The sequence below is a fragment of the Balaenoptera borealis genome, assembly GCF_965194805.1.
Source record: "Balaenoptera borealis genome assembly, chromosome: 10".
Classification (NCBI taxonomy): Eukaryota; Metazoa; Chordata; class Mammalia; order Artiodactyla; family Balaenopteridae; genus Balaenoptera; species Balaenoptera borealis.
In genome coordinates, this window is record NC_138874.1 from 3073677 (window position 1) to 3085224 (window position 11548).

Consider the following 11548-nt stretch of genomic DNA (forward strand, 5'->3'; position numbering starts at 1 on the left):
CTTCCAAGTGCATCCTAGAACCAAATACGCATCATTTCACCAAGGGCCTGGAAAAGACAGTTTTATTGCTATTGTAGGGGAAGCGCCACGATCACTCATTCCTGATTCCACCATTCGTACTTTTTAGTTGTACTGATCCACCAATAGCTCCCATGAAATCATAGAAAATTTATATTGGTCTCTGTCCCTGGTTTCTGACACAGAGTTCCTGAAACCCTTGTAATTTCCCGGGTGTTGGGAGTGTCTTTTGTTTTAATGAGACAGCTCTGGGTGGTTTCCTGGATGAGGCCTGGTTACAGGAAAGACCAAGTCATGATGAGAAGCTTGGGATTCTCAGTCCTGGTTCCCATTCTCCTGAGAAGGGAAAAGGGATGAAGATGAATTGATCATGCCTACATGATAAAGCCTCCATCAAATCCCCAAAGTACAGGGTTCGAAGAGCTTCCAGGCTGGCAAACACATGTCTCCTGGGAAGGTGATGTACCCCAGTCCCACAGGGACGGAAGCTCCTGTGCTTCGGACCCTCCTAGACCTCGCCGTATGCACCTCTTCATTTTGCTGTTCATCTGTATCTTTTATCATATCATTCATAACCTGGTAAACACAGGTGTTTCCCTGAGGTCTGTGAGCCACTCTACCAAATCAATTGAATCTAAGGACCAGGTTGTGGGAACCTCTAATTTGTAGCCAAATAGGATGGAAGTTGTAGGTAACCTGGGGACCTACTACTTGCAATTGGCATCTGAAGTGGGGAGCAATTTTCTGGGACTGAACCCTTAACCTGTGGGATCTGACACTATCTCCAGGCAGATTGTGTTAGAATTGAGTTAAATTGTAAGACACTTAGCTGAGGTCATGAAGAATTACTTGTGGTGTGGGGAAAAACCCTACTCTCACCTTTCACCCCCAAATACAGCCTGTGTTCACAACCTTCTTGGACCTTCTTTGGCCTAATTGTTTCTGGCAGCTGACAACCGTTTCCCCAGGCTCTCACCAGGAGTCCATGGTGATGATAATGACCATGAAAGCACTAATACCTGTTTATGGGGAGCATCCTATGTGACAGGTACTTTACACACAGTATCTCTAATTACTCCAGTAATGATGCAATGTACATATTATAATATCTTCTAATAGATACATAAGTTAACTGAGGCTCAGAGAGGCGAACTATTATAACCCAGACCATACAGGTGATCAGTGATGAAGCCGAGATTCAAACCAAGGTCTGCCTGATGCCAAAGTCTTTCCATTTTGTGACATGTCTGTGACCATAAGAAAATGTACCCCAAATGTTTAGCATGGTGTTTGGCATATGATAAATTCTTGATTAATGTTAGCTTTTATTTTTGTCATTATATGTCTGTGTCTATGACTGTAGCTGCCAGCCCAAGTAAAATGGAGGGCAGTCACCCTACAGCCAGGGTGGCCTAGCGCCCAGTAGATGGAAAGGGCCTCTTTGGCCTTTCCATAACCCATATACCTGGAGAGCTTCAAAGCCACAGAGATGCTCTTCTGCTTCCACATCTCCCTCCTTCCACATATCCCACTGTTTCTAGAAATGAGAAAATAAAGGAGCTACAGCCAAAAGGAGAATGAGTGGGGAAATGTACACACAGAGAGGCCCTCTTAGATTGAGCCCCTCTTCACCTGGTATCCTGCTAAATTGATTCCCTCTCTGCCTCCCTTTAAATGCCCTCAGGTAGGCCTCTGTGCCTGCACTGACACTATCCCAGAAACCTCCACATCCTCACCTTCAACCTCACACATACTGCTGAGAAGCAGAGGAGCTGAGGAGCAGCGGGATTTAGGAAGAAAGTGAGAGAATCCCCTTTTAAGAACAAATATCTCTTCTCATTTTCTTCTTCCATCTTGGTACTGGAACACTTCAACATTGGTATAACTCAAAAAGAAGATATCTTCATGTGAAGAGACATAACATTTGAATTGGGACAAAATGTTCTCATTGTGATGCAGGAAAACAGGTCCCTGAGAGATCTGAGCAGGTAAGACAAGCATGTGGCACACATGGTTCCTTTTTCCCATCTCTGACCTGTGGCAGGCATCACCAGTCGATCACAGCACTCTTCTCTACTGAACCCAGACCAATCAATTACAGATGACACTTTAAAGGACACTTATTTGGCATGCTTGGAATATGACACAGCTTTGAAGATAGGCAACTCTGTGAACTCTTCCCAGGTTGTGAATTCACTTATCAATTTCTGAATTCTATCCATCTATTAAAGCCCAGTCCTATCCTATCCACTCTAGGGAAACTTCCCTAAGCATACTGATGTTGGTCTTCCCTAAATTCCTCTCCTTTGTTACTGATACATCCTGGGGGAAAATCCAGATTTTGTGGGGACTGAAACTTGACAACAGTGTTGTAATACTTTCTACAGAGAAACTGGAAAGATAATTCAAGTTTTCCTTTAGGTTGATCTGAATTTGTTTAGAAAAGCTTATTTTGATTTTGCACTAATTATTATTATTATTTTTTTAAATTTGTTTTATTTATTTATTTTTGGCTGCATTGGGTCTTCGTTGCTGCACGCGGGCTTTTCTCTAGTTGCGGCGAGCGGGGGCTACTCTTCGTTGCAGGGCGCAGGTTTCTCTTGTTGCCAAGTACAGGCTCTAGGCATGCGGGCTTCAGTAGTTGTGGCACGTGGGCTCAGTAGTTGTGGCTTGCGGGTTCAGTAGTTGTGGCTTGCGGGTTCAGTAGTTGTGGCTCACGGGCTTAGTTGCTCCGCGGTATGTGGGATCTTCCCGGACCAGGGCTCGAACCCGTGTCCCCTGCATTGGCAGGCGGATTCTTAACCACTGCGCCAGCAGGGAAGCCCTCGCACTAATTATTGATAATATCATGTAAGTTTTCAGGACGTTCTTTACTTTGAGAAAACCACTAGCAATTTTCTTTCATATATGCATGCTAAGATTTCAGAGCATTTCAAATTTCCTGTGCAGCGTCTAACCGAAAATAGCCTAATTGACGACACTCAGTGACAAGGTTGTCTTCAGTGTCTTCATATCATCATGTTCTCTAGGAAGGATGCATCTAAATATCTAAAAGTATTGCAGCTGACCCATCACATCCTGGCAGAGGAAACTGGGCAGATGCTTTGGAGCATCATGTTAGGAACGTTCCTTCCTGAGCTCTATGGTCTAGAACCAGGTATATATACTCCAAGCCTCATGCTGTCTCTCCTATCTGTTAAGAGAGCTCAGAATGCACTGAGTATTTTAAAAATACCCTTAGGATTCATTCCTCTCACTATAGTTAGTAAAATATCTGTGAGAATTCAAAAATATATCTTTGCATTAATGGATGAATGAATGGAAAAGTGAGTAAATGAAGAATACAAGTCCAAACATCTCCAAATATTCTGTTTGCTCTTTTTTCTATATTTTCTCTCTATATATCTATATATATTTTTTCTATATATTTTCTATATACATATATATTTTCTCTCTATATATATTTCTATATATGTATTTTCTCTCTATATTTTTTCTATATTTCTATATTATCTTTTTTCTATATTTCTTATACTATTGATGGAAATGTGGCTTATTTAACTGAATTACAGGCTTATCTTTTCAGCTGCTGAGATTAAAATCTTGGTGAAACCACACAATGTTAGCATTGGAAGATATACTAAAGATCACCTAGTTCAATACCTTTTTGTTTTTAATGAATAAAGAAACTGAAGCTGAAAAAGTTATAAAGTTATCTTCCAGGGCCTCAGAGTAGCTCTTCTAAATCCTGACCCCACCTCTTACCACAACTATACACTTTTTTATTTTTTTATGTATTTTTTTGGCTGCACTGCACAGCATGTGGGATCTCAGTTCCCCAACCAGGGATCAAACCCATGTCCCCTGCATTGGAAGTGCAGAGTCTTAACAACTGGACCACCAGGGAAGTCCCTATACTCTTTAAAATTGTAAAATAAATGCTTACCTTTTACCGGGCTCCAAATTCAGAATCCTTTCACTTACCTTAAAATCAATCACTTGCATAGTTCTTCCCCTTCCTTGCTTTTTATTTATTCAATGTATGTGTGTTTAACATAATGGGAATGTAAAGAAACATGGTCCCTACTCTTAAAGAACTTACAGTCTCGTTAAGATAAAAAACATATAACTTAATTCATGGCAGGGCATAATTACAGGAAAAATCCTGTTGATTTCCCCTGAATTCAGTGTGAAACGAAACTTGTTTCCTGTTGAGACCATATTTTTTTTTTTTCATTTTTAATGAGACCTTTGAAGAATGGCTTTCTAAGAGTTAAATCATTTCAGCAAGGCTGCTTATCTAAACAATTGAATTTTAGCCACATCAGGATGGGGCTGTTGTTTTCAAGGGTATTATTCTTTAAATGGAACGTATCATCTTCTTTGGTCATTGAACTAACTGGCCAAACATAGTTGGTATATTTTGTTTTTCTCTGCTTATGTCCTTGGGGTTATAAGTTAGCGATGTGAATGGAACAACACAAACCAAATACTTCCCCAGCCAACTGCTATGATGTGTCTCATGGGAAATAGCCTCAGCCAGTCCTGGGAAGTGGTTAAAGTGTGATGAAGAGCATGAGATTTTTGTTAACAAGCATTCACTCAGCAGAAGTTGATAAATATCTCTTGAGTCTTTAATACGTGCCAAGCACTGCTGAATACTCTGATGATGTAGTGGTGAATAACAAAGAACGATATCCCTGCTTCTATGGAGCTCGCATTCTGGTAGGACAGACAGGCAAGGAACAATAGCCTGGAAAATTCACACAGTAATGAGTTATGCAGAGAAGACAATGGTTGATGAGAAGGCATAGACTGAGAATCAGGGAAGACTTCTGGGGGGAAATGACCTTGAGGTTAAGGCAAGAAGGAGGCAACTGGGGAAGACCTGGAGGAAGGGCAGGGAAGGTGCTTCAGGCAGAGGAAGCCTTGTGTGCAGAGACCATAAGGGCAGAAGGATCTGGGTATGTTCTCAGCCTAGAACTTAGGCTGCTGTGGCTGGGACCTGCAGGAGAGAAGTAATAGGGCAGCGGGTGAGGTCAGACAGGCAGGCAGGGGGCAGACCCCGTCAGGCTTTGCAGGCAGGATCAGGAGTTTGGTTTTAACTCCAAAAGCAGTAGAAGGCACTGGAGGGTTTTAAGCAGGGCAGTCATGTGATCTAATTTACATTTTTTTTTTTGGCCGGGCCATTAGGCTTTCAGGATCTTAGTTCCCGACCAGGGATCACACTCGGGCCCACGGCAGCAGTGAAAGCGCCGAGTCCTAACCACTGGACTGCCAGGGAACTCCCTAATATACATTTTTAAAAGAACATTCTTGGGACTTCCCTGGTGGCGCAGTGGTGAAGAATCTGCCTGCCGATACAGGGAACATGGGTTCAAGCCCTGGTCCGGGAAGATCCCACATGCCGCGGAGCAACTAAGCCCGTGTGCCACAACTACTGAGCCCGAGTGCCACAACTACTGAAGCCTACGTTCCTAGATCCCGTACTCTGCAACAAGAGAAGCCACCGCAATGAGAAGCCCACACACTGCAACGAAGAGTAGCCCCCGCTCGCCACAACTAGAGAAAGCCTGCGCGCGGCAACGAAGACCCAATGCAGCCAAAAATCAATAAAGTAAATAAATTAAAAAAAAAAAAAGAACATTCTTGATGCAGTGAGAAGAGTGAAATATAGGGAGGAGAGAGGGCAGCAAGGAGACTGGTTAGGCATGAAGGGCAGTATTCTAGGTGAGAGAATGCAGTCTCCGGGCAAGAGTGGGCCTTTTGCATAGACAGACCAGGCTATTTGACTCAAGAGACAGGAGAAGCCAGTCAAGTCAGCTAGCTAAACTCTAATTTCCCCATCCATAAAAAGCAGAAAATAATACTCATCTTGGAGATTTGGATTGGGGATTAAATTAGATAAAACAGAGCATGTACTACGTGACAACCCACAAAACAAAAGGCTAGGGTGCAGGCAATCTCCAACAGGAGTCAGCAAACTCTGGCTCCTCTGGCCACCACTTGTTTTTATTGAACATTGCCATGACCATGTGTGAGGTATGGTTGCTTTCATGGTACAACAGTGAAGTTGGGTAGTTGTAACACAAACTGTATGGCCTGCAAAAACCTAAAATACTCTCTGGCCCTTTACAGAAAAAGTTGGCTGACCCCTGACCTAGATTGGAATGAAGAATAAGAGGAATATAAGAGAGACGTACTAAATCTATACACCTAGGAGGCAGTGCATTCGGAGAAATGGTAGTGGCATGTCATGGGCTATATTTTTCAAGTGCTCTGCAAAAGAGAAGGCCCTGGCTGTAAAGAGGTGATTAATAAAGGGACACATTTGAAATGAACTTCAAATGTCATTGTCACATAAACCAACCAATAATACCATGTAACATTTACAAAATGCCTCTATATTTCCATTCTATTCATCAATAATTTTATTAAAATAATCCACTATGGATTTATAAATTCAGTGTGAGACAGGATAAGCAAAAGAAAAGATATATGTCAATAAATTGGAAGAACCATAAATAAAACACAGAGTTCAGCCAGGCAGTCAACAAATGTGACTTTAGCATTAAGTACATGCTAGGTCCAGTGCAGGGTGCTGGAATACACAGTGATAGACATGGCAGTCGCCATTTTTGTTTTCGTGGGATTTTGAATTTAATATTTCTGCTCACACTGTATGTGAGTGTCTTTGTGTGAATAAAGGAAGACCCTCTCTTCCTTCTGCAAGACATGTCATCTCCATCTGTAGGAAACCTTAAAACACATTGATTTGCTTAGGGCCATCTGCAAAAAATGTAAGATAAATGTTCAACTCTAGTGTAATATGATGTGAATGGTGCTTGGGTATGGCACCCTTTTGCAGTAAACTTGCTTAATTACACGTGCAGTCGCCAGAGGTATGTGTTCAGAGGAGAAAGGGATGATGATATTGTAAAGAAGGGACAGTACTGAGCTTAAGACTGTGAGTATTGTTTTTCTAGTTTCCGATTTTTGTCAGTGATCCCTACTTATGGTTGTATCAGTCACATGAGTGTCCACAAGAATTTCATATGTTCTCCGAAACTTACAATATGAAATTTAAGCAAGTTATATACTGTACTTGAAAGAGTGGAAAAGAGGAAGAGTATGGCAAAATAAAATGATCAGTTATAGGATGTCCAAGTGACCAGAAATATTTGGTACTCCCTGAAGGTGGAGCCAGTTTGGGAGTAGTGTTGGGGAGTTGTGTTGGTGTTCTCATTTATAAAACAATTTTTATTTTACATTAGAGTATAGTTGATTTACAGTGTCTTGGTGTTTCCATTTTCATTGAATCTAATTTATTTATTTAATTCCTGGTTTGAATTTTAAAACTCAGATTTGAAGTTCAAGGTTTTATATCCCAGAGTGGTGTGCAATTAGAATCCCTAGGTGCAGAAGGCCACTAGAAACAGCTTTATAAAGCACAAAGCCTGAAATAGGCAATTCTGCTGGAGCTGGGAGCAATGTGTTCATGGAGTAGGTCAAGAAGGTTCGTCATTATTTTTTCCCTTTGTTCAGAACAAAAATGAAAACATATATGAATTAAGAGAGCCTGGTTTTGGCTCAGCAGACTCTGAATGGAGGAGAGTAAAAGAAGCAAGAGGGAGCAAAAGGGAGTTTGTGGAAAGGAAGAAAATACTTTAATTGAACATCAGTTCCTTTTTAGTCTCCCAACTCTCGTTTTCAAGGTGTCACTTTCTTTTATTCCTTTCCTCCTGTGTCCTAGATGCCATGCCAATGAATGAAACAAAGTCCCTCCTTCTTTTTCTTTGCTGAGCACCCTCAATGAGAATCAATACCATTCATTTCACTGGGAATTCCGGAAAGGGTAATAAGGAAAGTTTGCTTTTCCTTATTAATATGCGGCTGAAAGTCACCAATTTATTTCCAATTGCTAATTAATATTGCTTCGTGTTAACTTTTTATATGTATCTTTGGGAACTGATATTACTATTATTTACATTACCATCACTTTGACCAAACTAAGTAAGAGAAATTGATGAGAAGTTATTAGAATCAAAATGTGGAGATAGGGGCTTTCCCTGGTGGTCCAGTGGTTAAGACTCTGTGCTTCCAAAGCAGGGGGCATGGGTCTGATCCCTGGTTGGGGAACTAAGATCCCACATGCTGTGTGGCACGTCAAAAGATTTTTTTAAAAAAGTGTGGACATAAAGTAGACTTAACCCTATCAATCTTTTCTCTTCTGTAACTCTACTATGAAGTTGATTATTATTATAAAGTTATTATGATGATGAGGTTTATTAGTCCCATTTCATAAACTACTTTGTGACTGTCTTTTTTTCTTTTACAAAGTAAAGAGGTTTATTCTCTAAATTTTGAATATATAAAGTTGTAGCCCTGAAGATTAATGCAACATATAGTTTTAAAATATGAAAATTAAATGTGATTTTAAAAATCTCACTTGTAGAGAAATATACCCAAAAGAAATAGGTAAGTATAATATAAATAGTGATCTATGATTAGGGTATATTTTCCCATAGACATTTTAATTTTTTTATTGAAGTATAGTTGATTTACAATATTGTGTTAGTTTCAGGTGTAGAGCAAACTGATTCTGTTATACATATATATTAATATGTATATATTTTCAGATTTTCCACTATAGGTTATTATAAGATATCGAATATTGTCCCCTGTGTTATACAGTAAATCCTTGTTGCTTACCTATTTTATATATAGTAATGTGTAGCTGTTAATCCCATACTCCTAATTTATCCCTCCTCCCCTCCCCTTCCCCTTTGGTAACCATAAGTTTGTTTTATATGTCTTTGAGTCTGTTTCTGTTTTGTAAATAGATTAATTTGGATTATTTTTTAGATTCCACATGTAAGTGATATCATGTAATATTTATCTTTGTCCGACTTCACTTAGTATGATAATCTTTAGGACCATCCATGTTGCTGCAAATGGCAATATTTCATTCTTTTTTATGGATGAATAATGTCCCATTGTATATATAACACACCTCTTTATCTATTCATCTGCTGATGGACACAAGTTGATTCCATGTCTTGGCTATTGTGAATAATGCTGCTATGAACCCTGGGGTGCATGTATCTCTTTGAATTAGAGTTTTTGTCTTTTCTGGATATATGCCCAGGGGTGGGATTGTTGGATCATGTGGGTGATGGTGTTTTTAAAATCAATAATGAGTTATCTTAAATTTGTTGAGTCAACAATATTTCTCATTCTATGGGGGAATATCAGAAAAATCTCTATTTCCTTTCAAATGTTTAAGGAATTAAGAAATGGAAGTTGATATTAAAATAAATTACTTAACCATTTTCTACCTGGGATTGCAAAACTTAATAAATAAACATTATACTCTTTTTCCAGTTGACTCTGATAAAAATATTGCTAAGCCATGATCTTTATTGTGTATTTAGAAGTATGAGTTTCTACCCAGTTGAGACCATAAATGGGGGCGGGAAAACGAAAAGCCACAAGAGAGAAAACATTTTGGTTCAACTTTGTGCTTGGTGAGCTGTTTTCCCTCATAAAATTGACAAATTAAGGGACATATTTCTATGTATGATCACATTTCCCATGGGTAGTGGTAACCAAATATACATAGATACTCCTTTTATTTGAGAAATGCTTTTCTATTACTTGCTTATTTTATGAAACAAACACACATTTGCTAACCACAATCTCCTGAACTTTCAAAACATTTTCTCACAGGATAAAAATTTCTGTATTAACTCTTACTTCCTTGTTGACTGGAGATTTCTTGGACACCGTCAAGCAGAAACCTTTCTCTTGCTAACAGTCAGGTGGGAAATTCCTACTGTTTAAACGTAATCATAAGTTAGAGACTAATTATAGTAGGAATTACTCTGGAAGGAATAGAGTGTCCGATTGAGGCTGTGGAGAAATATCATTAAGTGTACAGGCAGAGTGAGGAAAAAAAGAGAGGAAAGTTCATATCGTCTTCCTTCTACTGGTGGTTCTTGAGCTAACAGTAGGTGGTTTAAGGATAGGGCATTAACTAATATTGAATCATAGAATGAGTTATTACCTTTTCAGTTCTTTTTCACTCCTTTGGTTAACATTAAGGAGAAAGTTCACATCTAGTGGCAGTTTTCACGTCCCCTTAATACTTGCTAAGGCTCCTTTATAACGAAGAGAGAGGGCCTCAGCGGAATACAGAATAAAATAAGAAATTGACAATATTTTGTTTTCATCATATTGTTTAGTGCAAGGGAAAGTGATTTTCCATTAGGATAAGAAGAGAAAGTTTCTTTTAAAAATAAATTTGTTTAGGTACAAAGTTAATTTAAATAAAAATATTAAGTAATGAAAGTGATGCACAAATATGACAAATGTTGTGAAGTGACAACATAGTATGTTTGGAACATACTATTAGAGTCCTCTAAATAGAGATTAAATCATCTTCACCCAGACTTCTTCCATTCTTCTTTTTTATCTTCCCTTCTTTCTCTCTCCCCCAATGTTCTTTTCTACCTTCATTCAACAAGATGTATTGAGCCAGTATATAATGTGTCTGATATTGTACTGCTCACAGCAAACCCAGAAATACAAAGGTTAGTACATCATTATCTTTGTTTTGTTGAGGGCTCAGTCTCACTAGAGACACAGTTATGCAAACAGTTATTATACAGTGAGAAATCTGGTGTGTGTGCAAGGTATCCAGAAGAGGGATAGCCACGTGTGGAGCAAGGGGAGGTATCGGGTTTCAACCTTGGAAAGCAGTCCTATGAAATACAGTCCAAGTTCATAAATATATCCTTAATTTCTTCAGCAAACCTCTATAGAACCAGATATTGCATTAGATACCGGGGATTTGGACATGAAAAAAGTACAGTTGAAGCTTCAAGAAGCTTATGATTACAAGGGGGAAAGACAAGGAAAGCAATGGTTATAGAGGTCTATATCCCTTAGAGGACTTCCCTGGTGGTCCAGTGGTTAAGACTCTATACTTCCACAGGTTTGAGCCCTGGTCAGGGAAGTTCTGCATGCTGCACGGTCCGGCCAAAAAGAAAAAAAAAAAAAAAAAAAAAATGGAAGGACACAGGTCTATATCCCTTAACTGAAACCCTTGGAGGCAGATGTGTTTCACAATTCTGAATTTTTAGAATGTTGATATGGTGCACAAAATGTATATTACATAATACCCATAAAAGGGTCTGGGGCAGGTACCCCATAACAAAACCATATTCATCCACACTAAATGTAATAAAGACTATAAACAGCCCCACGTCAGTTCAGTGGAGGTTGTTGGTGTTCGTAACGTTAAGATTTCTGAACTGCAACAACTGTGGACCTATTTTTCACAATAACTGGAGGTATGTTGCTTTGGAGGAACATTGAAAGGGCAATGAACCACACTTTAATAGAAACGAGGTCAGGGAGGTCTTCCTTAAAGATGTATTTTCTGAACGGAGTCTTGCTGGATGAATAGGCGTTAAGTGGGCAGAGACGATGGAGGAGACAGAGGATTGGAGGATGGAGAGAAGGGTTT